The sequence below is a fragment of the Mus caroli genome, chromosome 9 (genome assembly GCF_900094665.2).
Source record: "Mus caroli chromosome 9, CAROLI_EIJ_v1.1, whole genome shotgun sequence".
NCBI lineage: Eukaryota > Metazoa > Chordata > Mammalia > Rodentia > Muridae > Mus > Mus caroli.
This window is the reverse complement of record NC_034578.1, coordinates 33,159,938-33,185,699: the sequence shown is the minus strand read 5'-3', so window position 1 is coordinate 33,185,699 and position 25,762 is coordinate 33,159,938. Positions and strand designations below refer to the sequence as shown.

At 45.9% G+C, this 25,762-nt stretch overlaps 1 protein-coding gene across 6 annotated transcripts in view; it reads left to right on the top strand.

Moving 5' to 3' along the window:
* Pknox2 (PBX/knotted 1 homeobox 2) overlaps nt 1-25,762 on the top strand; it is a 259,037-nt gene that overhangs the window by 115,560 nt on the left and 117,715 nt on the right. The window contains exon 1 of one of the 6 annotated variants that reach the window (XM_021173028.2): nt 14,123-14,173. The exons of the other annotated variants lie outside the window; for them this stretch is intronic. The gene's annotated coding sequence lies outside the window, so the exon portion shown is untranslated. Of the gene's footprint in view, nt 1-14,122; nt 14,174-25,762 lie in introns of those variants that run through there. 6 annotated transcript variants of the gene reach the window in all.

Genomic DNA, 25,762 nt, shown 5'->3' with positions numbered 1-25,762 from the left:
CCACTATGGACTGTACTGTTTGAGTGAGAAGGAACACTGAGAACTCTACCCCAGGGCACCAGCACAGGGTAACATATTCAGCATAGACTAAGCAGGAAACTTCATTCAAAGACAAGTTTAGAGGATCCAATATTGACTAACGTGATGTCTTTTAAGTTCCCATATAAAGTCATCTATATCTCTATCTGTGAGATGGATAAATGAACCAACCTACAGCCTGCTGTACCTCACTTGCTGAGCTGGTGTCATCCCTACTACTGTGAGGCATAGAGCACCAACTTTAAGTCAAAGAGCAGTAGTTGGGTTCAAGGCAGTGAGGTGCTGTGGTTGGCTTACAAGAACTGACTTTGAATTGTGAGAAATTTCACAAGCCAGTGGCTATACACAGCCACTATTAAAGTTCAATCATAGACATTTAGTATCAAATATATTAAGCAGGGCATAGTGGTGCACACCTTTCATTTCAGCACTCAGGAGACAGACGCAGGCACATTGATTACCGAGTTCAAAGCCAACTTGGTCTACATAGTGAGTTCCAGGACAGCCAGAGCCAAGTAGACCCTGTCTTGAAAACAAGAACAACAGAATAAGTTATATTAAAAAGAAAGGTGATAAATACTCAAAATTCTCTTGAGCATTCTACCTTCATCCTTACCTTTAAGGTTATTTTCATCTACCAGATATGTCAGGGAAATACTGTATGATATGTGCTGCTCTGAGTCCCTTTCCAACTTCATGTTTGGTAACTGTACGTTAGTAGTTTAAAACTAACTATAGTGACAATGTCCTTCTAGAGAGCTACTTACATCAGCACACTGCTGGTCTTAGGATGTCACAAATGAGGGCTGTGGCATGGTGAGGGTTCCTAAGGCACTGTAAGAAAAGCCCCAGCCCAGGGCCAAACACAGTGCATGCTCAGTTTGTGGTAGATGTAATTGGGCAGCATGGATGCTGAGAACCAATGTTGGGCCGCAGCAATGATCTCAAAGACAGGTTAAAAACTGCAGTGGACAGGCAGTGAAAAATCTGAGAACCTCATCTATTTGGATTTTCAAATACACATGTCTTCAAAAATCAGATTGAAAAATCAGACCTTGAAAATATTAGGACAGTGCCATTAGAAAGTAAAGAATTCAGGCTGGAGAGATGGCTCAGAGGTTAAGTGCACTAAGAGCACTGGCTGCTCTTCCAGAGGACCTGGGTTCAATTCTCAGCACCCACATGGTGGCTCACAGACATTTTCTTTTTTTTCTTTTCTTTCTTTTTGTTTTTTGTTTTGTTTGTTTGTTTGGTTGGTTTTTGAGACAGGATTTCTCTGTGTAGTCCTGGCTGTCCTGTAACTCACTCTGTAGACCAGGCTGGCCTCGAACTCAGAAATTCGCCTGCCTCTGCCTCCCAAGTGCTGGGATTAAAGGCGTGTGCCACCACGCCCGGCTACTCACTGACATTTGTAACTCCACTACCAGGGGATCTGACACTGCATACATGTGGTAACATGTGAGCAAAACACCAATACACATAAAATTCAAGAGAAAAAAGGAAAAGAGGAGTGAAGTCACGAAGCCTATGGAACATAAAATGTTTCCCATGGCTGGAGAGAGCACTGGTGTTGCAGAGGAATTGAGTTCAAATCCCAGTACCCATGTTGAGTGGCCCAGAACTGCCTCTAACTTCAGTTGCAGAAGTATCCAGTACCTGTGTAAGTATACACATACATACACACACACACACACACACACACACACACACACACACACACACACACACACACACACACACAGTGGAGGCAGTGCGGGGAGGAGATTGGTTTTGTTTGTTTGTTTGTTAGTTTGTTTGTTTTTGGTTTTTTCCTTCACCACATGGGTCCCAAGTATTGAACTCAAGCTGTCAGATTTGGCAACAAGACCCACTGAACTATCTTGCTGACCCAGAAATAGATTTTGTTTGCTCACTGTTTTTAAGTGAGTTTCAGCATCTAACCTACAGGCATTAACTGGTGGCCCCTCTGTACATTTTCTGAGCTTATCCAGGGCCACTCCTTGCTGCCACTGAGGTTATAAAGGAAAAGAATACTGAGTGTCTTGTCCCTACTGTCAGCCTTTATTTCTTGCCTGGACTCTTCTGGTCCTCCCAGATCCAGGGCACCAGGATTGTGACCAGGGCTGTGCTTTGAATTGGCACCTTCCTCCCTTTCACAAAGTTCCTTGAGCATCTGGCCTTGGGTTCTGACTTTAGGGACATCTGTAGCCATGGGAACACCCTCATGTTCTAGAGGCTGGTGTTGTCATTTGACCAGAGCCTCCTGGAGATGCCTTGATGAGAACGTTTGCGGACAGCACATCCTGTGTGCACACAGAGCACAGGATGAGTTCTCCTTGTCCCTTCCCAAGAGGGAGGACACCACTGCGTTCATCCTGGAACTCAGGCTGTGTGGACTCTGGAGCAAACACTTCTGAGTTTCCTGCTGCCTGGGAGCTTGCCAGCCCAGGACAGGAGGTTCTCCTGGCTGTGGCTCTCTCATTCTCTCTCTCTCTCTCTCTCTCTCTCTCTCTCTCGATATGGCAATAATTTTATGAGGTACACATTTTATTACTCCCATTTTATAGATGGGAGCACAAAGGTTCATTAGCTTAGTCAAAGTCACATGGCTTAGTGAGTGATGACACTCTGGAGCCCAGACCCAACCACAGTACCACATTTTCTTTACAGAGCAGATTGTGGATAAAGGGAACATAGCAAGGCTTTGGAACGGGCAGGGTCAAGGCAGTTTCCATACAAGATACCTACCTATGCTCCCTCAACACCACCAACCGGACCTGGAAACCTTGAGCCCAGTGGGGCAACTCACACCAGTTAGCTGCATAAAACTGCTGTGGCTCCTGCCCTGGGGAAGGACACACTTTGCAGTCAAATGCTCTGGGATCCTTGTGGAAACAGTCTGACTCCTCTGCCCCATATCTGCTGGGAAGGAAGGGTTTCCAGGACTTGACCCTTCTCCCATGCCTGTCTTCTTCAGTCAGCCAGTGGCTCCTTCCAGCCCCCTACCTCCCCCCAACACATCCCAAGTCTGGATATCTTCAGGCCGACCTTGGACAACGCGTGGCTTTGGGCTAATTCCTGGCTGAGTAGGTGGGGGAGGAAAGGAATTGGAAATTCCTGAAGACTCGGTCTTCTGAGGGAGCAAATGAATCTTCTTCCTCCCGGGTCTCCTCAGCAGCTGCTGAGCTGCAGAATTTATCGGAGTCCTTCACGCTCTGTGACAGACTGCTAATGAAAGGGAGGCCAGGCTTCTGTGCCTGCCTCCTTTGGTTTCTTATTTGTTAGGGGATTTTATCCCCAAGAGAAGACAGGATGGTGACTGGAAGCCAGGAGGGCCTCACAGAGCCCTGTAGCTTGTCAGCAGGACTTGGCTTGAAAGGGCCCGGCTGAGGGCCACCCAGGGGGCTGTTCCCAGCTCCAAGTACCTGCCTGGGATGTGAAACATGCCTTGAGATTAATGGGAACCAGATGGGCAGGGAGGCCCCCTCCACCTGGCCTCCTCTACAGCGCTGCTCAGACTTCTGGCACAGTGGAGAAGCCTTTCTTAGGGTTCTCTGATCTTGGGGTTTACTCCAGGCCACATACCCAGGAGCAGAAGCCAGGACTCCTGGCCTTCACTGTCTGTGTGGAAAGATGAGGAAGTTAAGTAGGACCTCGGAGGTCTGTTGTCTAGCAGGATGGTTCTGGGCCCAGGCTACACATGAGCTTTTTAAAGCTACCTAGGCCTGAGCCCTATCCAGACCACTACGTAAAAAACCCTTGGAAAGAGGGCCAGGCGCTTGTTATTTTAAAAGTTTCCCAGATGTTCTCATATACTGCCCAGGTTGAGAATCACTGGATTCCTTGTAAACACTTCTGGATTGAGGAAGTGGCTCCTCCAAGGTCACATGGTCAGGGCTGTAGACTGTCTCTTGCTCACAGCCTTGAGTCTGTTCATACGTGCTGTGATGTCCCCCTCTTAGTGTCCCATGACTTGTCAGCCCCACAGGATGCCTGTGAAAAGCCCCATGGCCTTTTCTCTTCTGCTCTGCATACTGTTACTTGATACTTGATGTCCCCAGCTCTTTCTGAGCACACACCACCTCTAGGTAGGTGTTGTCTTACCACTCTGAGTTCTCAGGATGGGGCTTCACTATTGAAAGTGTGGTCTGAGGACTGATGACATCAGCGTAAACTAGGAGATTGTGAGAAATGCCTCCCTCCACTCAGTCCAGACCCGAGTCTGAGTCTACATCTTAGCCGTATCCCCAGGAGGTTCATAAGCTTCACTGCCTGCTGTTCAGAGTACACCATCTATTACATCCTCCCCGGCAGGTCTCATCTCACTGACAAAACTGCTTTCTCCCTGAGAGCAGATGATATCATGCACACAACTTGTGGCAACACAGCCCAACTCTAAGCACACAGTGCCTCGGACCTTTTTGCTGATTTGGATCCATCTCCCTCAGCTATCTCAGGCACAGAGAGTTGAGAAGTCCTCAGCCCTACTGGCTGAACCCCCAGCTATCCTGGACCCTGCAGAGCAGGTGAACCCTCTCCTTTGTCCTATGGGAGATTCCTACTGGAGTGGTCCTGAGGAAAGAAGGAGAGAGCATCCTTCACAGACACCGTGCATAGGGATGGTGCCCTGGTCATCCAGGAGGATGCAGTGTTGTTACCTAAGACCTCTTCTCCCACATAGGAATGATAATATGTATTCTGCTACATTCTGGGGTCCCCTTCCATGTGAGGCATTTAGAAGGCATTCAATAAGGTGCTCTTGAGTTGCATCAAGTGAGACCACAGACGTGAAGACACATTGATACTTTAGAATCAAATTATTTTCTTCTTTCCCATTTTTTGAATGAACAAACAGACTACATTGTCAGCCTTGAACTCCCAAGTTCTGGGTCAGAGTTGAACAGTAACAGGTGTCCCCCGGTGCTCTGACTGGAGTCCCTGGGGAAGAAGGGCATGTTCACAAAAGAGCAAGTATCTGCCACCCAGAGCCAGAGTGTGGGACTGGGTTTAGCCAGATCTGAGTGGAAGAGGGAATAAGGGTGAGGCAGAAGATGAGAACCTTAAATCACTCCCCTAAAACAATTCCTGCTCACCACTCGCGTGTCACCCGGTGCTCATTAAATGTGTAAGCACCTTCACCGGAGGCCTCTGCCTTCTGGATGCTTTATCCTTTGCCCAATAACCGTTAATCAGCCAGCAGCAGAGCAAGCCTTGTGAGGGCTGGGTCTTGCCTGGCAACCACAACCTACTCCTATTTCATCTAAAAAAAAAATAATAAAGTGGATAGGTTGTTGTGTTTCTCTCCCCATCTCCAGCATGAAAGACTAGGATCAGAGCACTCTTCCATCCCCACCCCCACCTCTTGATGAAAAATTAACCAGCTGTGCAGAGCGAATGAATCCCTAAAGGAGAACAGGTCTCTGATGTGAGCTGGGCTGGGTTCTGGGAGCTCCAAAAATCCTCCTGATTGTTAATTCTATCACCCCTAAATCCTCTGCGCAGCCACCGACAGGTGTGTACAGCATGCTAATTGGCCACTCCTTCCGCAACCAGCTGTGCCCAGCAACTGGTGGAGCACAGAAGCCCTACTTGGTCTTTTGATGTGATGCAAGTCCCTGTGTGCTTCTGGGGCAGCCGAGTCATTTGGGGTGTACTTCTTGTTTGTTTCTATCTATATCTACTCTTTGATAGATATAGATAGAGAACAGAACCTGGATCTTATTGGCATCTGACCCCACCACCTGACAGACACTGACACATAGAAGTGATTGTACTGAATAAATGAATGGATGAATGAAGGAGAGCTTGGCTAAAGGCCAAGTCTATGTACCAGGCACATTTCAGTCCATGGGACTCCATTCATACGTGTACCCATTCATTCAATAGACATTCATTAAGCAATGTGGTTCATTCATTCTTTATTCTCATTCATCTATTCATTCAATGTACGGGCCTTGTTCTAGGGCTAGGGATGCAGAGATAAGATGTTCATTCTCTACTCTCATTATGTTGCTAATGTGGTAGGAAAATAGGTCAGTAACCTGAAAACAGTAAACTGGCAATAACAGCCTCCAGGATGAATTTTTGAAGCACTATGGGAGCCAGAGGTGGCCACCCAGCTCCACCAAGAAACAATACAGAGAGATGACATCTGAGAGTATGTAGGAGTTAACTACAGGAGCCTTGACAGGAGAAGGGTGTGCTTGGCAGAAGTCACTAGGCATACTGGATAAGGCCCTAATACCAGTTCCCTGGTGATTGTAGAGGTCAGAACCAAGGGTGCCCTACCTACTTCTTGGATTGCCAAGCCCTGCTCTGGCAGGATAGACAAACAGCAGGTCAAGAGACTTAGATCAAGCGCCACCCATCAGAAGTAATGCGTAGACCTGAAGGCTAGCTGACTCCTGAGGTGTAGTTTACAGTGAACCCTCTCCTACATATGCCTGAACACATCAGGAAGGATTTGGAGGTAGGAGGTTATTTCTCCAGAGGCCCTCGATGCTTGTTGTACCCATTGCAGAGCAGGCAAACACACTATGTGGCCTCTAAAAAGTACTGTGCCAGGCTCTCTGCCTATTGAGCAAAGACTGATCCATTTTCATAAATCCTAAGGTAGCCACTACTGGACACATTGGATCCACATAAAAATGAACAGAGAATTACCATTTGAGCCAACCATACCTCTCCCAGATGTGAACTCCAAAGATTAATAAGAAATAAGCATGTATTTGTACACTCTGATTTATGGCCATATTTTCTTATTGATTGATCAAATCTAAAAATAACCAAGTGTTCATCCTCTGTTGGATTTCTATAACCACCCAATGGAATATTATTCTGCCACAAAAAAGGAATGACATTCTGGCACATGCTACAACACAGGTGAACCTTAGAAACATTATGTTAAAAAAAACACAAAAAATGACAAAATACTACTATATGATTCTCCATTATGAACTAAGTCATCAATTAGGAAGTAAATAAGAGTTGCCAAGGGCTGGAGCAGGTGAGAACGGATTGTTATTTCTTTGAAAGGCATAGAGTTTCTGCTGGGGTGGCAGAAGAAAATTAAGACCAGATAGTGGTGACGTTTGTATGTTTGTGTGTAACTCAGTGTAGATGTAACTATAGCAGTGGACAGCATGCTTTTAAAAGTGGTTAAAATGCATATTTGCCTTATATGTATGTTTTCACAATTTCTTTTTTTGTTTCCTTTTGTTTTTTGTTTTTTCATTATGTTTGTTTATTTTGAGACAGAGGTTCTCTGTGTAATGGTAGCTACCCCTAGAACTGACTCTGTAGACCAGGCTGGCCTTGAACTCAGAGAGCTGCTTACCTCTGCCTCCCAAGTACTGGGATTAAAGGTTTACGACCTTGCCCAGCAAGTCTACAGAAGCTGGCATTCACAGAAGGTCTCCTATCCAAGCACTAACCAGGTCTGACACTGCTAAGTTTCTGAGATCAGACACATTCAGGATGGTATGGCCGTACTGTTACTGAAAATTTTAAAACCCTCCACTGGCTTTTACAAGAGACCCAGCAGTCAATACTTTACTGCTGTCTTCTCTCGGGCCCACATACCCAGCAGGCCTTGCTCCCTCCAGGACTCTTCTAGGCATTCAGTTCTGCCAGGCTGGTGTGTTTCATTTTTTTGTTTTTATTTCCTGCATCTGCTACTACCAGAATCTATTATTGCTCTCTGGGGCTCACGCCCCTGACGGCGATTATTTGTACATGTAAATCAGAGAGCCAGGGACAAAGCCTTAATGACAGGCTCTTTGGAGGTAGCAGAGACAGCAGGGAGAAATGAGCCGGTCCCCCTCCCCCCACGGGACCCCTTCCTTGGGTGCAGTGTTCAGAAGCCAGGTCTGGTGACGGGGCTGATTCCATGTTAGGGTCACAGACTTTGTGAAAGCAACGTGGATTCTGGATGCACTTGGGGTGTCCTGCACTAATGGGACTCAATCCTTGGCTCCCCCTTCAAGGCTGGGCCCATAGCAAGCCCAGTTAGGACAGGCGCATTTAGCACACATGGGAAGACAGCTTTCTGGCAGCTTCTCTTTGCTATTAGAAGCAGGCTGTGGTTTCTCTTCCCAGTCTACAGTGCCTTTTGCCTGAGAAGGGATTACCCTGAAAGACCAGAAATGTATCTATTCAACAGTGGGAACACTGGGCTAGCGGTATGGCTCAATGGCAGAGCTTGATTTTGCTTGCATGAAGCCCTGGGCTCTGTTACTAGCACTCCCCACAAGTTGTGACATTTATCAGCCCCCGAAGAATACTGGAAAGGAGGGGGTACAGGATAAACCTTAACACACAAAGTAGGAGTGTGGGTGTCATTTGGCTTTTTGTTGTTTGAGTTTTGGGTTTGGGGATAGATGGAGTGGATATGTGAATACACTTACTGGACCACCTAAGCCTGTTAACAGCTGATCACACAAGGACAAAGTAAGTTGCAGGCTTTGCCGCTGGTGTTTATGTTGACTTGAAGTGTAGCTTGGCTGGTAAAGTGCCTGCCTTTTTACCCACAGAACCTACAACAAAAGCTAAACATGGTCTCTCCCCAGCGCTAGGGAGACAGAGATACGCATATTCCTGGGGCTTGCTGGTGAGTAACACCAGGTTAGTAAGAAACCCTGCCCAAAGATGGGGGGGGGGCAGGGTGGCTAGTGCTTGAGGAACAGTACCCAGGTACTTACACAACACACACACACACACACACACTCATACAAACAAACACAATCCCACATTTGTATATGCATTCAATATCTTTGGAAGGCAGACACACATTATAACAGTGACTGCCTCTGGGGATGAAACGGAAGGACAGAGGACTCAGAGCCAGAAGCAGAGGAAATATGCATATAGTTCAGATACATACATTTGCATGCATATTTTTCCATATGTAATATATACACAAATAATTTTCTACTGTTTAAGTTTTCTACCATATGCTTTTCATTGGCGACTCAATAAATAATCTTTTCTTTATTTCTCTGTTAGCGTGTCACAAGCGGGCAGCTGAGTGGCATTTGTCAGCCCTCTTCCTCCCTCTGGGTTCTCTTGGTGTTTCTCAGGAGTTTGGAGTAGAGAGGAGCTCTTCTGTCTCTAGTGTGCTCAGCCAAATGTTGAGTTTCCTGAGTTTCTTCCTTCCCAACTATCTAGTTTCTTGTTTTCCTGGACAGGAGCCTAGGTCTTGTGCCTTGGTTCTTGTTCCCTCTGGGTTTCATTTTGTTACTGTTCAAAACGCCCCCCCCCCCAAGAATCCCTGTTTGTCTTTTGTAAATCTTGTCTTTCTAAACTCTAGGAAAAAAATCCATCATTGCAAGATCATATATGAAGCATTCTTCCCGCCCCCCCCCCATTACCACCCCCTCTCCTCTCCCCTCTGTGGGTAGCTACCTTTCTCATCTCCCTTTTATTTCTAACTAGAATGTCCTCAAGATGGCTAAGGATATTACCTTTACTCTTGTTTCCCCAAAACTGATTAAAGGAGCTTTAAAAAAAAAAAAGAAAAAGAAAAGAAAAGAAAAAAAGAAAATAAAGGACTGTGCCAGAACATTCTCAGCAGTGGAAAACTGCATGTGAGGAAGGAAGCTGCCTCTTCAGCTGGGCTCCTTAGTTCCCCGCCACTAATGCTATAATAATATTTTTCTTACATCACAAAGCTCCCTGTCCTCCCTATCCTACTTAATTTGTAATTTCAGACAAGGATTTCCATGCTAACTAGAGGAAACAGAAAACACAAATACAAATGATTTCCATTTGAAGTTGTTTTGAATATTCCTGGTGAGGAACTAGTTGTTACCAGATTTTCATCACCCAGAGTACTTATGGATTATCTCCTTCGGGTCCATCTGTCCATTAGTCAACCTTGAGTCCTAAGGCATCAGAACAGAGGCTCCTATTCTCATCGAGATTACAGATCACAACAGCAAGACTCAAAGGCAAGTTAAGGAGCTCAAGGAGATAGCTCAAACATGGAGTGGAAGAAGCCAGGGCTGAATGGAGATGCCAGGGGAAGTTGGACTATGTGGAAGACCTAGGGGCCGGGACATAAAGGCTGTAAGGAGGAGGGGTCTGGAACAGGGTACGGGGGGGGGCATACCAAGAAAAGATATTGGGGTTGAAGACCACAACCCAGCTCTTGTCAGTGGGAAGATAACGCAAAGGCTGTGGGTACGCTAGGAGAAGGGACTGCCCACCAGCCCTTCAATTTGTTGGACATCATTTTAATCAAGAAGTCTATCTCTTCCAGACTGTCCACTCTGTCCAAAGTGAATAGTTCTAGATCTACATTGCAAGGCTGTCATGGGGATTACATGAGAAAGGACAGACACATCCAGCTGCACCCAGAAACTGCTAGCTCCCTACTCCATTTGTCTTGAGTAGAAAGTTGGGGTCTTCTAAGAGTGAGGAATGAGACAGGGTTAGGGGGAGAAAGAAAGACCTGGCTGAGGAACCAGAGTTCTGCCTCACTAGAAGTGAGGACTCAGTCAGAGTCTTCAGTTTTTGAGCAGAGAGTGAAATAGTATATTCAGATCAATCAGGAAGATTGACAAGACAGCAAAGCAATATTAGGGCCATCACTTGCCAATATTTACCCATGAGATCTAAATTATGTGCTACAGTTAACTCTAGGACTTAGAGCCAGTGTTGACATAATCATGATGCAAAGAATATGTTGACTTGAGATGGAAGTCCTTGGGAGAGTAAGTCCTGAAGACACAGGTGTGAGAGTCAAGTGTTCATAAGGATCAGGATGTGCGTTAGAGCAGTTGAAAGTGTTGAGTATGTGCATATGCATACTACATGCAGAGGTGTACCTGTGTGCACATGTGTGCATGTGTGTACCACATGCAGAAGTGTACTTGTATGCACATATGTGTACCATATGCAGAGGTATACCCTGTCCAAACGTGTATATGTGTGTCACGTGCAGAGGTATACTTGTGTTCACATATGTGCATATGTGTACCACATGCATAGGTATATTTGTGTGCATATATGTACATATGTACATGCAGAAGTGTATCTGTGTGCACACAAGTGCATATGTGTACTACATGCACAAGTATATTTGTATGCATATATGTGCATATGTGTACCACATGCAAAGGTGTACCTGTGTGCACACATGTGTATATGTGTCTGCTTGTACACATCTCTCATGAAAAAAGAGTGTAGTAAGGAGTCAGGAGTGTCCTTTGGGTAACATGGTAGTTTGAGGGCAGGGCATAGTGTGCTGGAGGACATAGTGGGAAAGAAGGCTTGCAAGGAAACTTAGAGAGGGAATCACGGGAAAGAAGGCAGATCCTAGTATCAGCAGTGACAATAAAGAAGTGACCATAAAGTATGAGACAAAGTCACTTCACTGAATTTGTCAAGAAGGTGACCTTCAAAGATCTGTCTGAGCTTGAGCCATAGATTGCCCCTTCCTGAAGGTTGGTCCCTTCTTTGTCTTTTGTTCAATGCTCAACATTGAACTCAGAGCCTCCTTGCAAATGCTGGGCACGTGTTCAGCTGCTGCCACACCCCAGCCCAGCCCTGTCTTGTCTGTCCTGTGTTGGCAATTGGGTTCTGCCGGGTTATTCCCTCATAGATGGGATATTCTGTACACTTCCCTCATTATATGTGCGGCTCTCCCTGTCTGATATGTTTAAAAGCTCTCAGAGAATGTTCTTTTGTTCTCTCCACCCCCATACCAGGCAGCACAAGGAAGGCAGCGCTCACCATTCAGTAAAGGGCAAATCAAGGCTGCCAGTCACTCAGGCCTGAGAAGGGACTGAGGTTACAGTCAGAAGTACAACACATCCATTGGGATTATCTCAACTACTTTTCTTCCCCCCACCCCCCACCCCCCTTCAACCAAGTCTTCAGAAAGCTTATCAGACATGACACACCCCACTCTCTTGTTCCCCTGATAGCCCAAGTTCCTGCTGTCCCCTGCCTGGATTACAGTAGCCTCCCAACCTCTCACCCCACTTTTCCCATTCTTTTCTGTTTGTGCTTTACCCAGCTGCCAGAATCTCCATTTAAATGACAGTCAGTCAGGTCATATCACTCTGCTGCTAAAAAAGCCCTCAAGAGGATTTCCTGCAGAGTAAACATTCAAAGCCTCCCCCACAGCTCACTGGCCCTTGGATGATCCAGATCCGGTCTGGTCCACAGCCTCTTCTCTGCTCCAACTGCACCGGCCTCCATGCTGTGCGCCCACTCCCCTAACCCCACATAACTCTTGCCTAAGACACACTTCCTCTGGGAACACGCATAGGTCTCTCGGGTCTCTGTTTAAATGTCATTTAACCAAGCAGCTTCCATGACTGCATTTATACAGAAGGGAACCCCCTCCCCCATTCTTAACACTTTAACCTGCCTTCGTGGCTCCTCTCCTGCCTTTGCATTTGCCTGTTTATGGCCTGTCTCCCCAGTTTGAGCTTCTCTCTCTCTCTCTCTCTCTCTCTCTCTCTCTCTCTCTCTCTCTGACAGCAAGAGGATTTATTGTACACGAGTTACACTTGGCCACGAGAGAGAACAGAACTAGTCCAGAGTGCCATTCTCCCAGTTTGAAGTCTGTCTTATGAAGTCAAGGAGTTCCTTTAATGGGCTGTTTTGAACGTGGTGCATAGAACAGTGCCTGACAATTAGTAAGTGATTAATAAGCACGAGGTAAATGAAAGAAAAGGGAAATCGGCATGGGGTGTTTATTACGTGCTAAGTAGTGCCCTAATCTGTTCACCTGCATTGTTACCCTTCTCAGCAATCCTGGTGCACAGTTGTCCACTACTGTCCATGGGAGATGAATTCCAGGACTTCCCTCGGGTACCAAAGTCAACAGATGCTCAAGGCTCTTAAGAAAAATGCATCAGCATTTGCATATAAACTACACACATCCCCCAGTGTATCCTAAATCATTTCCAGTTTCCTTACCAAACCTAATACGATATAAATGCTCTGTAAGTAGTTATCTGTGGAGTTGTTTAGAGACTAAGGACAAGAAAAACTGTGTGTGTGTGTGTGTGTGTGTGTGTGTGTGTGTGTGTGTGTGTGTGTGTTCAATGCAGACACAAACTAACAACCATTAGGTTGTAGCTCTGTCCACCTGATACATATAGGTCGGCAACAAATTACTAGTTCAATCCATCCATAATTGAATCTGCGAGTACAAACCAGCAAAGTGTCAAGCTGACTGTGCTGTGCTTCCTGTTGTATATATGCGGGAAAAGACAGAGAGAGAGAGATAGGTCAATCTTTATTTAAACAGTTTAGATGGATGTAGATATCAGGAAGTGAGCAAATTGGCTTCAGTTTGAGCTCACTCATTCAATGGCAGACTCTTTCTGGAGAGAACGAGTCTTCATCTCCATCCAGTGGTGGCATCAGCCAGTTAGGTGAAAATTTAAAGTCAAGTGAGGGGCACTGTAACAGGGGCAGGAGGTGTCAGTCAGTACCAAAAAGGGTCTAGGGATGTAGAGTCAAAGGTGGAGTGCTTGCTTACCATTCCCAGGGCCCTGAGTCCCACCCCCAGAGCTGCTCTAGAACTGAGTCTGAGAAGGCTCCTTGGACTGAAGGTAACTCTGAGGTAAATCTTTAGGAACTAACACTAAATATTAAAAACCAAGTTTTTCCTGCCAGATAAAGACTTGAGCCTGGAATATGGGACCCTTCCAGCCTTGGCAGCCTTATTCAGGGCCATCCTTCATCATCAAGTCAAATTCACTATTTCCTGGTGTGTGGTGCCATTTTCTACCTTTCCAAAATGCTTTTTCCCTCTGTCTAGAGCACTCTCCTTTTATCCAACCCCATTTTTTATTGGTTGAGGCTCAGCTCAGTCATATCCTCCATCTGGGTGAAGCTTGTTCCTGTCCTTGAACCCCATGCTATCCTCCCCATAGACCTGCTGCTCACTGTCACCTTCTGACACACAGTAAGAAGCCTTAGTTACCTTAGTTCTTAGGGCTAGTATAAGTTATGATAGGACTGCTGCTATGTGACATCACAGGACTTCCAAATTGTGACATCACAGGACCTGTCACATAGATATGAGAGACATGAGTGTTGGATGGAACTGTGCTAGAAAAGAGAAGGTTTTGGAAGCTTCGGGGGATGAGCAGGTGTTGTGAAGGCACTTGAGGTGAGTCAAAAGAGACTAGACTAAGTGGTTACTGGGTACCCCTCTGAAGGTTGTGTTAAGGAAACAGATGGAGAAGCACCTTGGTGCTGGAAAGACAGGCAGATACAGATGCTGAACTACAGACATCTAGAGAAGTAAGCAGGCATCCCACTGAGAGACAAGCCTGTAGGCTAGCTTGTCTCCTGGGCTGGAAGCTGCACGTGCATCTCAGGAACTGAGGGTGTGGGAGAGCTGCCCACCCTGCAGGCCTGAGTGAGCGCAGTCTTCAGCGCAGGATTTCACTGCGTAGGAGGCTCAAGCTTACATGGAGCTGAGCACTGCTGGGCAGGGCTGACTTGACTCTGGATTTGGTAAAAGTACCATTGTTTCTTTCCCAGCACCCTCAGTTCTTGCAAGGTGGGAGCCTGGGTCCCAGGTCCTTTGTTCTGAGCAGTGGGAAGAACAGCACACATCACATATCAAATGAATAATTAGAATGAAAGAGTAATGTTGGATGAATACACGAGAGCAGAGATTTGTTATTAGAATGAATGAATCTGCCCAAATAAATGAATGAAAGCTGAGCTTCAGGGCAGTTAGAAGCCCCAAAGTTTGGTCTTAGATTACAGGTCTTGACCTTTGACACATTCTCAAGGTCTTAGGTAGTCCTTTTCCGTCCATTTCTCAGACCAAGTCTGGCCATTATTGGCCATCATATCAGAGTGCAAAGAAACTGACACCAATATGTTTCGGGTCACACTCTCAGCTTACCCAGACGTCATAGGCTTTTGTTTGTTTGTCATTGGTTGGTTGGTTGGTTGATTTTGGTTTGTTTTCCTACCTTCTTTGACATAATGTAGAATTTGGATGAGCCACTCAGCTCCCTCCCTGCGAAACAGAGATGACCAAGGGCCTTGGGAGAACCGCTGGTAGTACAAAAGTGGGTGTGACTAGGAATCAGGATAAGGAAGCTTACATTCTTGCTACCCTTACCCGCTCAGGACCTTGAGCATTCTGTGCAACAGCAACATCTCTGGGCCTCAAACTACTTATCAGTTAAATGCTGTTAACAACACTGGTCATGTTGGTCTCAAAGGGCTGTCGTGAGCAATTGATGACATAGGATTTTACAAATGCCACTGGTTGAAAGCTGGAGTTACTGTCCTAACTCATAATTACCCTACTTGGAGTCAGAGGATCTTCCTGCATGGTCCCTCTTTTTCCTGGGCTCATGTTCTAGTTCTGAAGACAGCGAGGGACTCCCTAAAAGCTGTAACACAAACCCAGAAGGTCTTTTTCATTCTCTCTTCTGGTTTCTGAAGCTTCTCATAGCCCTGTGCTGGAGATGAGCTGGCTGTGGGCCCAGGAAACAGATGACTTTCCTCTATACAAAAGGCTGACACCCCACAAAGCTCTGCACCAATGATCTAAGTCAAGGCTACTGTCCTCTCCTCCCTGCCTTGCTCTCTCTCTCTCTCTCCAGGGAGGCACAGGATGACAACTGGCAGCTGGTTCTGCACTGTGGAGCCACTGCTCTGCATTGTGGATGTGGGTGGAGGGGATAGGGACAGAAAAGAGACCAAGGTGAGTGGCTCACATCACGAGTACAGAATGCTATCTTTGGAGGGGGCAAAGCTGGACCAGCATAAGAGAGGAGACTGTTCTTTGTCCAAACCTCCTCCAGACACTGTCCATTAGAATAATAATAAGTTGTGGGTTTGGCTTAGTAGTAGAATTTTTGCCTACTAGCTAGTACTTTTTTTTTGTTTTGGTTTCTTTGAGACAGGGTTTCTCTGTATAGTCCTGGCTGTCCTGGAACTCACTTTGTAGACCAGGCTGGCCTCGAACTCAGAAATCCGCCTGCCTCTGCCTCCCGAGTGCTGGGATTAAAGGCGTGCGCCACCACGCCCGGCCTAGCTAGTACTTTTTAAAGCATTATCACACTTATCCATTGGCGCAGGGTGGGTAGTGTTGAATGTTCATGTGGAAGTCGGAGGACAACTTGTGGAACTCAGTTTTCTCCTTCCTCCACTTTTGTCCTTTACCTGATAAACCATCTCTCTGACCCAGCAGCTAGAATTTTTTAATACCATGTACTTGGCACCATGCTGAACAGTATTATTCTATTTAATATTATATAACATTCTTAACACCCCCATTTTATAGATGACACCACAGAGGCACAGATAGACTAACCACAGTTCTTCCAACTAGCATTAGAGCCAATATTTAAGCCTAAACTCACACTCTTAACTATTATAAAAGAAGAAGGAAGACAGATTACTAAACAGAACTTCCAGATGTTTAGTGTGTTTCTGGGTGCCTGAAATGCAGGTGAGTGTGTGTGAGTATAAACTGGAGAGGGAAATGGCTACAGAGGAGGGGAGAAGGATTTGAAAATGCCTGCGGAAGCCAGACATTGTTTGCCCCAGTAGAACTTCCCTCCATCCAAGCATGAGCTCTGTACTTTGTCTCTAAGGATACCTGAAAGCTGAGCTCCCTGGACTCTCAGAAAGCTGCCTGGGTCCTAACACAATGCCTGGCATATCACAGGCATTTAATATTTGTTCAAGACTCAAAGGTGATTAGACAAATAGGCAAATTTCCGGGCTACGTGTTGGCAGAAGGGGCTGTACGCGCTAGCGTGATTGCAGTGTGGCTCTGGGCAAGTCTTGGCCTCTGTCCCCAGCCTCCTCTTCTAGCAACAAAGGTGCTCGTGATACATTCCCCAGGCTGAAATGTGTTGCCCCAAGCTGAAAGTCTGAGCTGGAAGGCGGCAGCTTTGTAACCTCCAGGGCCCTGGCTGGCGCTAAGCTCAGGAAGTGATATTTGCACCTCTCATCAGAGGTTCTGATCTGCTGCTGCTGCTGCTGCTGCTGCTGCTGCTGCTGCTGCTAGAAGATGTCTGTGCAAGGACAGAGCAGCAGCACATGCAGAAGGACAGAAAGATAGTCCAGGTGTACAAGGTCCTACAGCCCTTGGGGCCAAGGAGTACCAGACTGCCCTTTGCCTTGCTTGGCCCGATCAAGCTTAGGATCCTAAACTCTCACCCTCCAAAGGGAATAGATTTCTACATGCAGAAAGAATATGGCATCTCACTTCCCTCAGCTGGCAGCATCGAGTCGATATTTTTCTGTGGTGCAGACAAAGTAAAGAGAGTGTAAAGTGTTGAATTGTTTGGCATTATCAAGGATTTCAGCTCCCCAGGACTCCTGCATAAAGAGATGGAAATTTTAGCTGCCAGAGCCAAGAAACACACAGAAATATATGAATTTATTACATATTATCTTTCCCTCTTCCAACCAGCCTTGGAAATGTCAAAAGATCATCTATTGTCTCATCATTGATAAGAAAACAGTTTGGGTTTAGTGGACTCAGGGTTTGGGCACAAGGCAGACAGTGAGAGGCTGTTGGGGAAGATAGTGATTGCCCAGGATAACTTTCAGGAGGCCCAGCCATCTCTCCAGCTCTCATTTGCTGGGTATTGATTTCTTGAAGCCAAGAAGGGATGTGCTGCCCTCTGAGTCAACATTTACTAAGCACCCACTGTGTGCATGTACAAGGAGCTTGGAAGCTGATGGCAAGCTGAGAGCAATCTTGGCAACTTAGACAGCTCTTTTGCCTGCCAGGAGAATCCAGAGCTGGTGGGGGGAGAGGGGTAGCTGTGCTGCCTGGAGGACATCCAGGGAGTACTCACAGAGAAGGTGACATCAGAGCTGGACCTTGAAGTAGACATTATACTGGCAGGGAGGAGAACAAAAGTGTTTCAGTCAAGGAAAGCACAGTGAAGATGTCATAACCAGAAAGGCCATATTTGGTCTCCAGACCTGGAAGGTCACTTCTGCCCATGAGCTATCCCTACCCCTCGCCATCTGCTATGTAACCAAGGCAATGTCTGATCAGAGAGCCACTGGCAGTACTCTCTAAGATCCACAGAGGTGAGGGGTTCACCTGTGGTATCTTCTGACCACTGGTATTTCCTTGCCACCCGCAGTAAGACTATCTCTTACCTTAACTGAGCTTGCAGGACTTCAGGGAAGAATTCAACCTCTGGCTTGTTTTCCACTATCTTGCTTGGCAAGGGGGAGCCTGGATTAGGGAACTAAGTTGGACCTAACTAATGGTCAACTAAGTTGACCATTCCATATTCCAGTGGGGAACAAAGTCAAGGGGATTGAGGCAGACCAAGGGAGTGTCACTGTCTCCAGGTCCACTGTATCAATCTCCTGTCTCCACACTGGCCCTGCTGCCAGGCTTCTCTGGCTAAACACTATGTCAAGGGCAGTTCTGAATTCCCTCTTCCATGCCCTCCTGGGAAGACAGAAAACACAGGGGATAGCTGAGTTTGAAAACCTTGTAGAGTCCCTGAGTACAACTGAAGTCTGACCCCGTACCCTAACACATACACATTAAGCATTCTACTTCTATCATTCCTTCCTGACTCCCACCTCCAGAGATAAAGAAGGGACCTTGTTTCAGATCAGCTGGTCAAAAAAGAGCCAGCCATTTCCCCAGCAGCTTTACCTAAAGAGAACCAGGTGAGAAACACACAGTTGCGCCAACTTCCAGACCCGTAAGCCCAGCTGGTTAAGAGGTACCCTAATCCTTGGAAATAAATGCAACTTGAATTCCTCACTATTAAGTTTACTGTGGCCAGGCAGTGGTGGCACACACCTTTTATTCCCTGCATATATCTATATCTATATATCTATATCTATATATACATATATATGTATATATGGCTTACTCTGCTTTTCTGTCTCCAGAGCCTTACCATGTTTATGTTTCTTAGGCCTCTCTAGTCATCCTGAGGGTGCTGTAGAACAAGTTTTGCACAGCCCTTGTTTTTACAATGGGTAAATAGGCTGTGTGGTATGCCTGGGTTTATACTACTAATTAATGGCAAAGTTGGCACTGTGGGTCAGACTCAGAACTCCTGACCTCTGCTCCAGATCTCCCTGCCACAGCCCTAGGCAGATGTCTAGATAGAAAAGGATACAACTGGAGGGGTCCATCCTTCCCTATGTGAAGCCTGAACTGCTTGGGAAGTATGTGGGTGGTGAGCTCCTAAGGCCCTGCCTCAACTTCTTTTATCACAAATCATGGCCTTCAGAATCCTCCCAATTCCACATGGCCTAGCCTCATGACACCGTCACGTGGATCCTCCCTTTTTATCAAAATTGCCTCTACAGTGTTTCTCCTCTTTGTGGGAAATGTTGGCAGGAATGGAGGACAAAGTTATGTCCACATCACTGAACTGGAGAGGGAATTGGCAGGTACTCAGAAAATAATACAGAAAAGATACTACCTAGGCTGCTGCACTTGGGAGGCTGAAGCAGGGGGATCAGCCTGGTTAGAGATCATGTCTCAGAGAAACAGAAAACAGGCTTGATGTACAGGCCTGAGGATCTGAGTTCAATCCCTGGAACCCTCATAAAGTTAGAAAGAGAACATTGACTCCACAAATATAGCAGTCACTGGCCTCCTATAATAATAATAACAAAAATTATATAAATAAATAAAAAGATGGCCAAGCATGGTAGCACAGGCCTATACTTCCCAACACTATGTGAAAAAACCTGAAAAGTCCCATAAACCTATTTCTATGGTATTCTTCCCCAGAAAGTTCCAGGGCAAGTACTTGGGAGTTGTTTNGGGTGAGCACTGGGGAACAGAGATGCTCATTCATCCTCCATATATAAATGCCCTGTACTGTATACTGATTTGGGTATTAGCAATCAATCTGTGAAAGAAACTCAAGGTCTTTGTTCCCCATGGAGCGGCCATCCCAGTGTGGGTGGGGCATCACTTAGTCAACATAATATGTTGACTAAGTGATGCCCCACCCACACTTTAGTCTCAGCATTCAGGAGGTAGAGGCAGGCAGATCTCTGTGCATTCGAGGTAAGCCTAGCTCACATAGGAAGTTCCAAGAGAGCCAGGACTACATCGAGAGACCCTGTTTCTGTGTGTGTATATATATGCATGTATATCTATACATATATACATATATATACATACACACACACACACACATATATATATATATACATATATATATATGATGAAAATACAACCCTCATATTACTGAAAAATATATTGTTTGTAGGAAAGACATTCTGTTTATTGTATGTTGGCAAAGCAAATAGGTGCTTATTTTCTCATCCCACTGCAAGACTGTCTCCCTATCATTCCGGTTCTCCCCTTCCCTCACATAGATGCAGGTGATTCATATAACTAAAAAGTGACCAGGACACAGTACAGGTGAATCGAATCCCAAGGGGCTTCTTTGAAAATACAGGATGTTGCAAAAAATCTAGAACAGCCCTCTTTAGTGAGATGAGAGCTTCAGGCGTGGTGGCCTTAAAATAGGTCTACTTGGGTAGAGACCAAGAAAAGACGATGCCCTAGACACCAGACTGTGTCCCAGGGGTCTGTCTCGCTCAGTTCTGGCCTTGAAGATTTTCCAGTCTCCTTCGCTGGAAAGCCCCTGGCTTACAGGAAGCTGGGTGTTATCTTAAGGTCTGTAATCGGCCTGCCTGCTTTTCCAGCTGGAGCTGTTCATTCAGAACAATTAACATGCAGTTTAGAGCCGGAATGGAACATATGGCAGGGGGTCCCCAGGAGCTAGCACGTGGCAGCCCAGGAAGGAGGGGAGCAGCTTAGGAGACACAGGAGGGGGTTTTTGGAAAGATGGGCTCTAAAGCCTGTTGCCTGGCCCAGGTATATCAGGATTTCATACTGGAAGAAAGGAAATGGGGGTTGGAGTAAACTCCATATACTTCCCAACACTATGTGAAAAAACCTGAAAAGTCCCATAAACCTATTTCTATGGTATTCTTCCCCAGAAAGTTCCAGGGCAAGTACTTGGGAGTTGTTTAGGGTGAGCACTGGGGAACAGAGATGCTCATTCATCCTCCATATATAAATGCCCTGTACTGTATACTGATTTGGGTATTAGCAATCAATCTGTGAAAGAAACTCAAGGTCTTTGTTCCCCATGGAGCGGCCATCCCAGTGTGGGTGGGGCATCACTTAGTCAACATAGTATGTAAACTGGTGAGAGTGTTGGGGAGCATGTTAGCCTTGAGACGGAGTTAAGGATCTGAAAGCTTTAAACCAAAATGTTTCCAGATTTTAGTTCACTTTATTTGTTATTTTTTTAATTCTAGTATTTGCATGTGCAAAGAGGTAGAGCTGAAGCTCAAATATAAACATGATTCCCTGAGTGCTGCATACATTTGTATGTACTGGTGTGTGTGTGAGTGTGTGTGTGTGTGTGTACCTGTATAGATGTACATGGGCAGAAGTCCATGTCAGGTGTCTCTATCGCTTTCTTCCTTACTTTTTGAGAAAGGGTCTCACACTCACCCTTGAGCTCACGGATTTGGCAAGGCTGGCTGCTCAGTGAGCTCTAGGACATTTGCTGTCTCCACCTTCCCAGGGCTGGGGCTGCAGAGATGGACACTTAACTTTTTAAGAGGGTGCCGGGGATCCAAATCAGGTCCTCATGCTTGTTTGGCAAGTATTTTACAGCTGGGCCTAGCTCCCCTTAGACATGAAATTCCTTCATGTTTCATGTGCACCTTATGCACATACCCTGGATGTAATGTCATATAGCATCTATAGTGTGCAAGCATTTCTACTACAACCTGTGACATGCCAGGTATGGGGTTTTCCAATCCTAGTATCATATGCATCCTCCAAAATGGTTCAGATTTTAGAGCACTTTTGATTTTGGATTTTTGCATAGAGAATAAATCAACGGTACCTGGCCGTATTTAATTTATATTCAATGATGTGATAATTCAGCTTAAAAAAAAAAACATGGTCAGGTTTTCTAAGCTAGTAATTGGGAGAGTCTGGATCCTAAGCTTCTGGCTACCCTCATCTTGCTTTGACGATGGCTAGAATGCCTACACAAATGAGGTGTTTGCTTAGGTTTTCCAGCGTGCCCATAGGAGTGTTCTCAGAAAAAGCCAGGCCCTGCCAACTCTGCACTCTTTGCCTCTCAGAGAACACAGGCTCTTCATACCTTCCACGTGCCCCAGCTCAGAAGCCATCATGATCTGACAGTGCCCACTCATGGAGCGCCCGCTGGGCCCTCTGGGGAGGAGGTGCAGAATAGCACTGCTACCCACCCCTAGCCCATCCCTACTGTGCTCGGACGGTAAGCAGGTGTCATGCAGGGTCTGGAAGCAGACAGCAACACTCTGGCTTGGAAGACAAATGGCACTAACAATGCTGAGAGTGACGGCAGGGGTGGGGGAAAGAGGCAAGCTGATCGAAACACTGTGATTATGAGACTTAAATTGGAGCCCAGGGCAGGTAAAGAACAGAGCTGTAAATCCAGCCTTCCTGAAAGAACATGCTGGAGGAAGGAGATACAAGCTCACCTAAAATATGTGTGAGATGAGAACCAAAGATCGTTAGTTTTGAGAAAGGGTATAAAATGCTAAACATGGTCTTTATTGGTCCTTTTAAAAGCCAGGTGTAAAATACTGCCATTCTCAAGATTGTGTTTTTCCTTTTCTTTTTTTAATGGCAGAAATTAAAATCTCTTTAAGCCATTAGCTGTCATTCCCCAAGGTGAGACCCTGAACCAGCTCTGCCAGAGGCCCCTCCATTTAGTCAAGAGGTGTGGCAGCCACTCCACAGAGCTGAGCTCCTCCACCTGCACCCCTCCCTACCCCCTCGGCCTCATTGGCACCAAATGCCCAGCCAGCGGCAGGTGGCTGAAAGGCTGCGAGGTTTTATGGGTCTGCCCAGCAGACCCTGTCTCCCACCAGTTGCCAATTTGGCTGCTTGCTCCCTGCTCACAAATACCTAACTCTAAAGCTATTCGCACATGCACACCCTTACCCCAGCCCCGCCAGAGCAGATTTGCCCCTAGGGGTCAGCCCTTCCAAGACAGGCAGCCTTCAAGTGGTCCAGTGCAACCTCGGTTCCCAGAACTGCTTTTCCTGGGCTGGTCTTTCTTTTCTGCTTCATACTTTCTTTTTTTCTCTTTCTTTCCATCAAAGGCTGGTGCTACCCGAGAAAAAGTTCATAAAAATGTTATGTCCACCATAAAACCCCTAATGTGGCATTCTGCATGATCCATGCATTAACATTAACATTTCCCAGACAGTTATTGTGAGATAATGGGCCCGGCTATAATTCAGCAGTAACGTTCCTCCGAGCAAATGTTATGGAGGAATAAATGACTTGCGGAGTGTTGCCGCTGCGATGGGGGCGGGGGCAACGGGAGCAGTTTGGAAATGCAGACTCTGGACCTTAGAGACCCTGGGGTGTCTAATGGAGGGGCCCGGGGCTCTTTCTAAGGCTGACCATGGGCTTCCCTGCCCTCTGATCCCATATTTCACATACTCCTCTTTCTTCATAGCTGTATTGGGAAAATCTACTAAGGGAAAGGATTTAAGACCTCCAGGTCATAGGACGGGGAACTGGGTGGTGAGGGGCTTTTTCCCCCACTAGTATCCTTCTTGTGTACCCAGCTCATGTTACACTAATCTCTGCTATAGTGCATTACACTACTCATGATAAAGTTCGTACCACTTTGTACATTACTATTTTCAGAATATCTTTTCTTCTTTGGCAATTCCATACATGTATACAATGCAACGTTATCATATCTTAGCCCCCTTACTTTCCCCCAGACACCTAACAATATGTTTCTTTATGTCTTCGCTTTTTTCTTCTTTTAACCCACTGAGTCCAATTACTGCTGCCTGCCAGAATGTTAACTGATCTCGTTGGCTTGATCTTGCGTGAGTAACCAGACTGCAGTGAGTTCATGAGTGAAATGACAATGTCCTCTTCAGAAGACAGCCTTCTCAGCACACCTTTCCATCTGCCATTCTTCCTGCCCTCTCCTACACATCCTGAGTCTTGGGGACAGATGGGGTCATATAGACGTCCTGTTTAGGACCGAGTGCTCCGTATCACTTATTCTTAGCAATTGAACTATTTAAGGGTCACTGCATTAACTGCTGCCCACTGCTAGTGTCTGGCCAAGGCTGAGAGCAGCACTAATCTGTGAATATAAAAGTCAATATTTAGAAGGCAGTTTGACAAGTTGTCTTTTTAGTAAGATAGCTATAGTAGATCGTCACCCCCTGCCATGCCAAGGCCTATAACCTTCCAAGCCATTGGCTTTTGATCACGTTTACACCTAGAGGCATAATTCTTTCCTGTGGATCAGGCCTCAAATCCAACCAGCAAGCAGTTGGTTACCTCGGAGCATTCATGACAGCATCACACCAGTGGACATACCTTGCTGGGGAGATTTCTATTGTAGCTTTCCGTTCACTGCTGGGTGTCTCTCCTGACTATTTTTATTCCCTAGAAGCGGATAATGTAGCATCTTCCTACATTATGAAGTCTAGCTAGCTGGAAAGTTTCAGGTTAGTTCCAGCTTGGTTTCTCGGTCTTTCAACCAAGTGTGTTTTGTCTTCAATAGTAGAATTTTACTACCTGGTTCTGGTGAGCAACCACAGTAATGACAATGGCCTGTGCTATTTTAGGGCTGTGGGGCCTCCTTGATCAATAACTCATAGAGAGCTATCTCACACCTACGTAGAACTGTTTATTTATTTTATTTTTATTCCCCTGGGGTTGTCCAGGGGGAGTATGGTATCTATGTTTAAGCTCCCTTTTCCAATTGTGTTTTTTGACTAGTGTACACAGAGGGGTTTGAATAACATTTATCCATGCATTCTTAACTTTACTTAACCTACCCCACTCTCCCCTCCCTCTTAATACCAATCCCCATTAAAAAATTGTAAGCTTAGCTATTTTCTCCTCCTCTACTTTCAATTTCTACCATCGCTCATTAAGGTTTCTTTCACTTCCTGTCCAACAAGCCCTGTTTAGCTTCCTAACCTCTACAGACACCCCAAATTAAATATACAATATCATTATTTTTTATACCTGTGTCCCCTAAGGTTACCACACTGTTTTCTTTAAGAACAATGTACGTATCTTAGCCTTTTTGATAACCTAGCACAAAAACAGTATTCAATAAATGCTTATTAGAAGTAAGGATAGATAAATAGATAGGTGGATGGATAATGGAATGACAGCACAAAAGAATTCAGGCTAGCTGATTAAGGGGATGATCACCATAATCTTACCACTTGGGCATGGGAGGCAAGAGGACCAAAGGTTCAAGACCACTGTCAGCTACATAGTCAGTTCAAAGCCAGCCTATACTATACGAGATGCTGCCTCAGAAATGAAAACAAACAAAGAAGACATCAATAAAGACCCAGAAATGAAGACAGAATATATGGGAGGAGATACTTTTCAACAACATTTCTTGATAGAAATCATAAGACCATGAGCCTGAAGGGCATTGGAGAAATGCTGTGGTATTCATTTTACTTTCTACAAAGACCTAGCGATGTTGGGTCTACCCAGAGCTAGAATGCTCGAACAGCCAGTTTAAGGCTGTTTTGGCTGCCATCTAACCTCTGTTATATGGGTTAATAGTAGGCAAAAGAACTCTTTCGGGGCTGGTGAGATGGCTCAGTGGGTAAGAGCACCCGACTGCTCTTCCGAAGGTCCAGAGTTCAAATCCCAGCAACCACATGGTGGCTCACAACCATC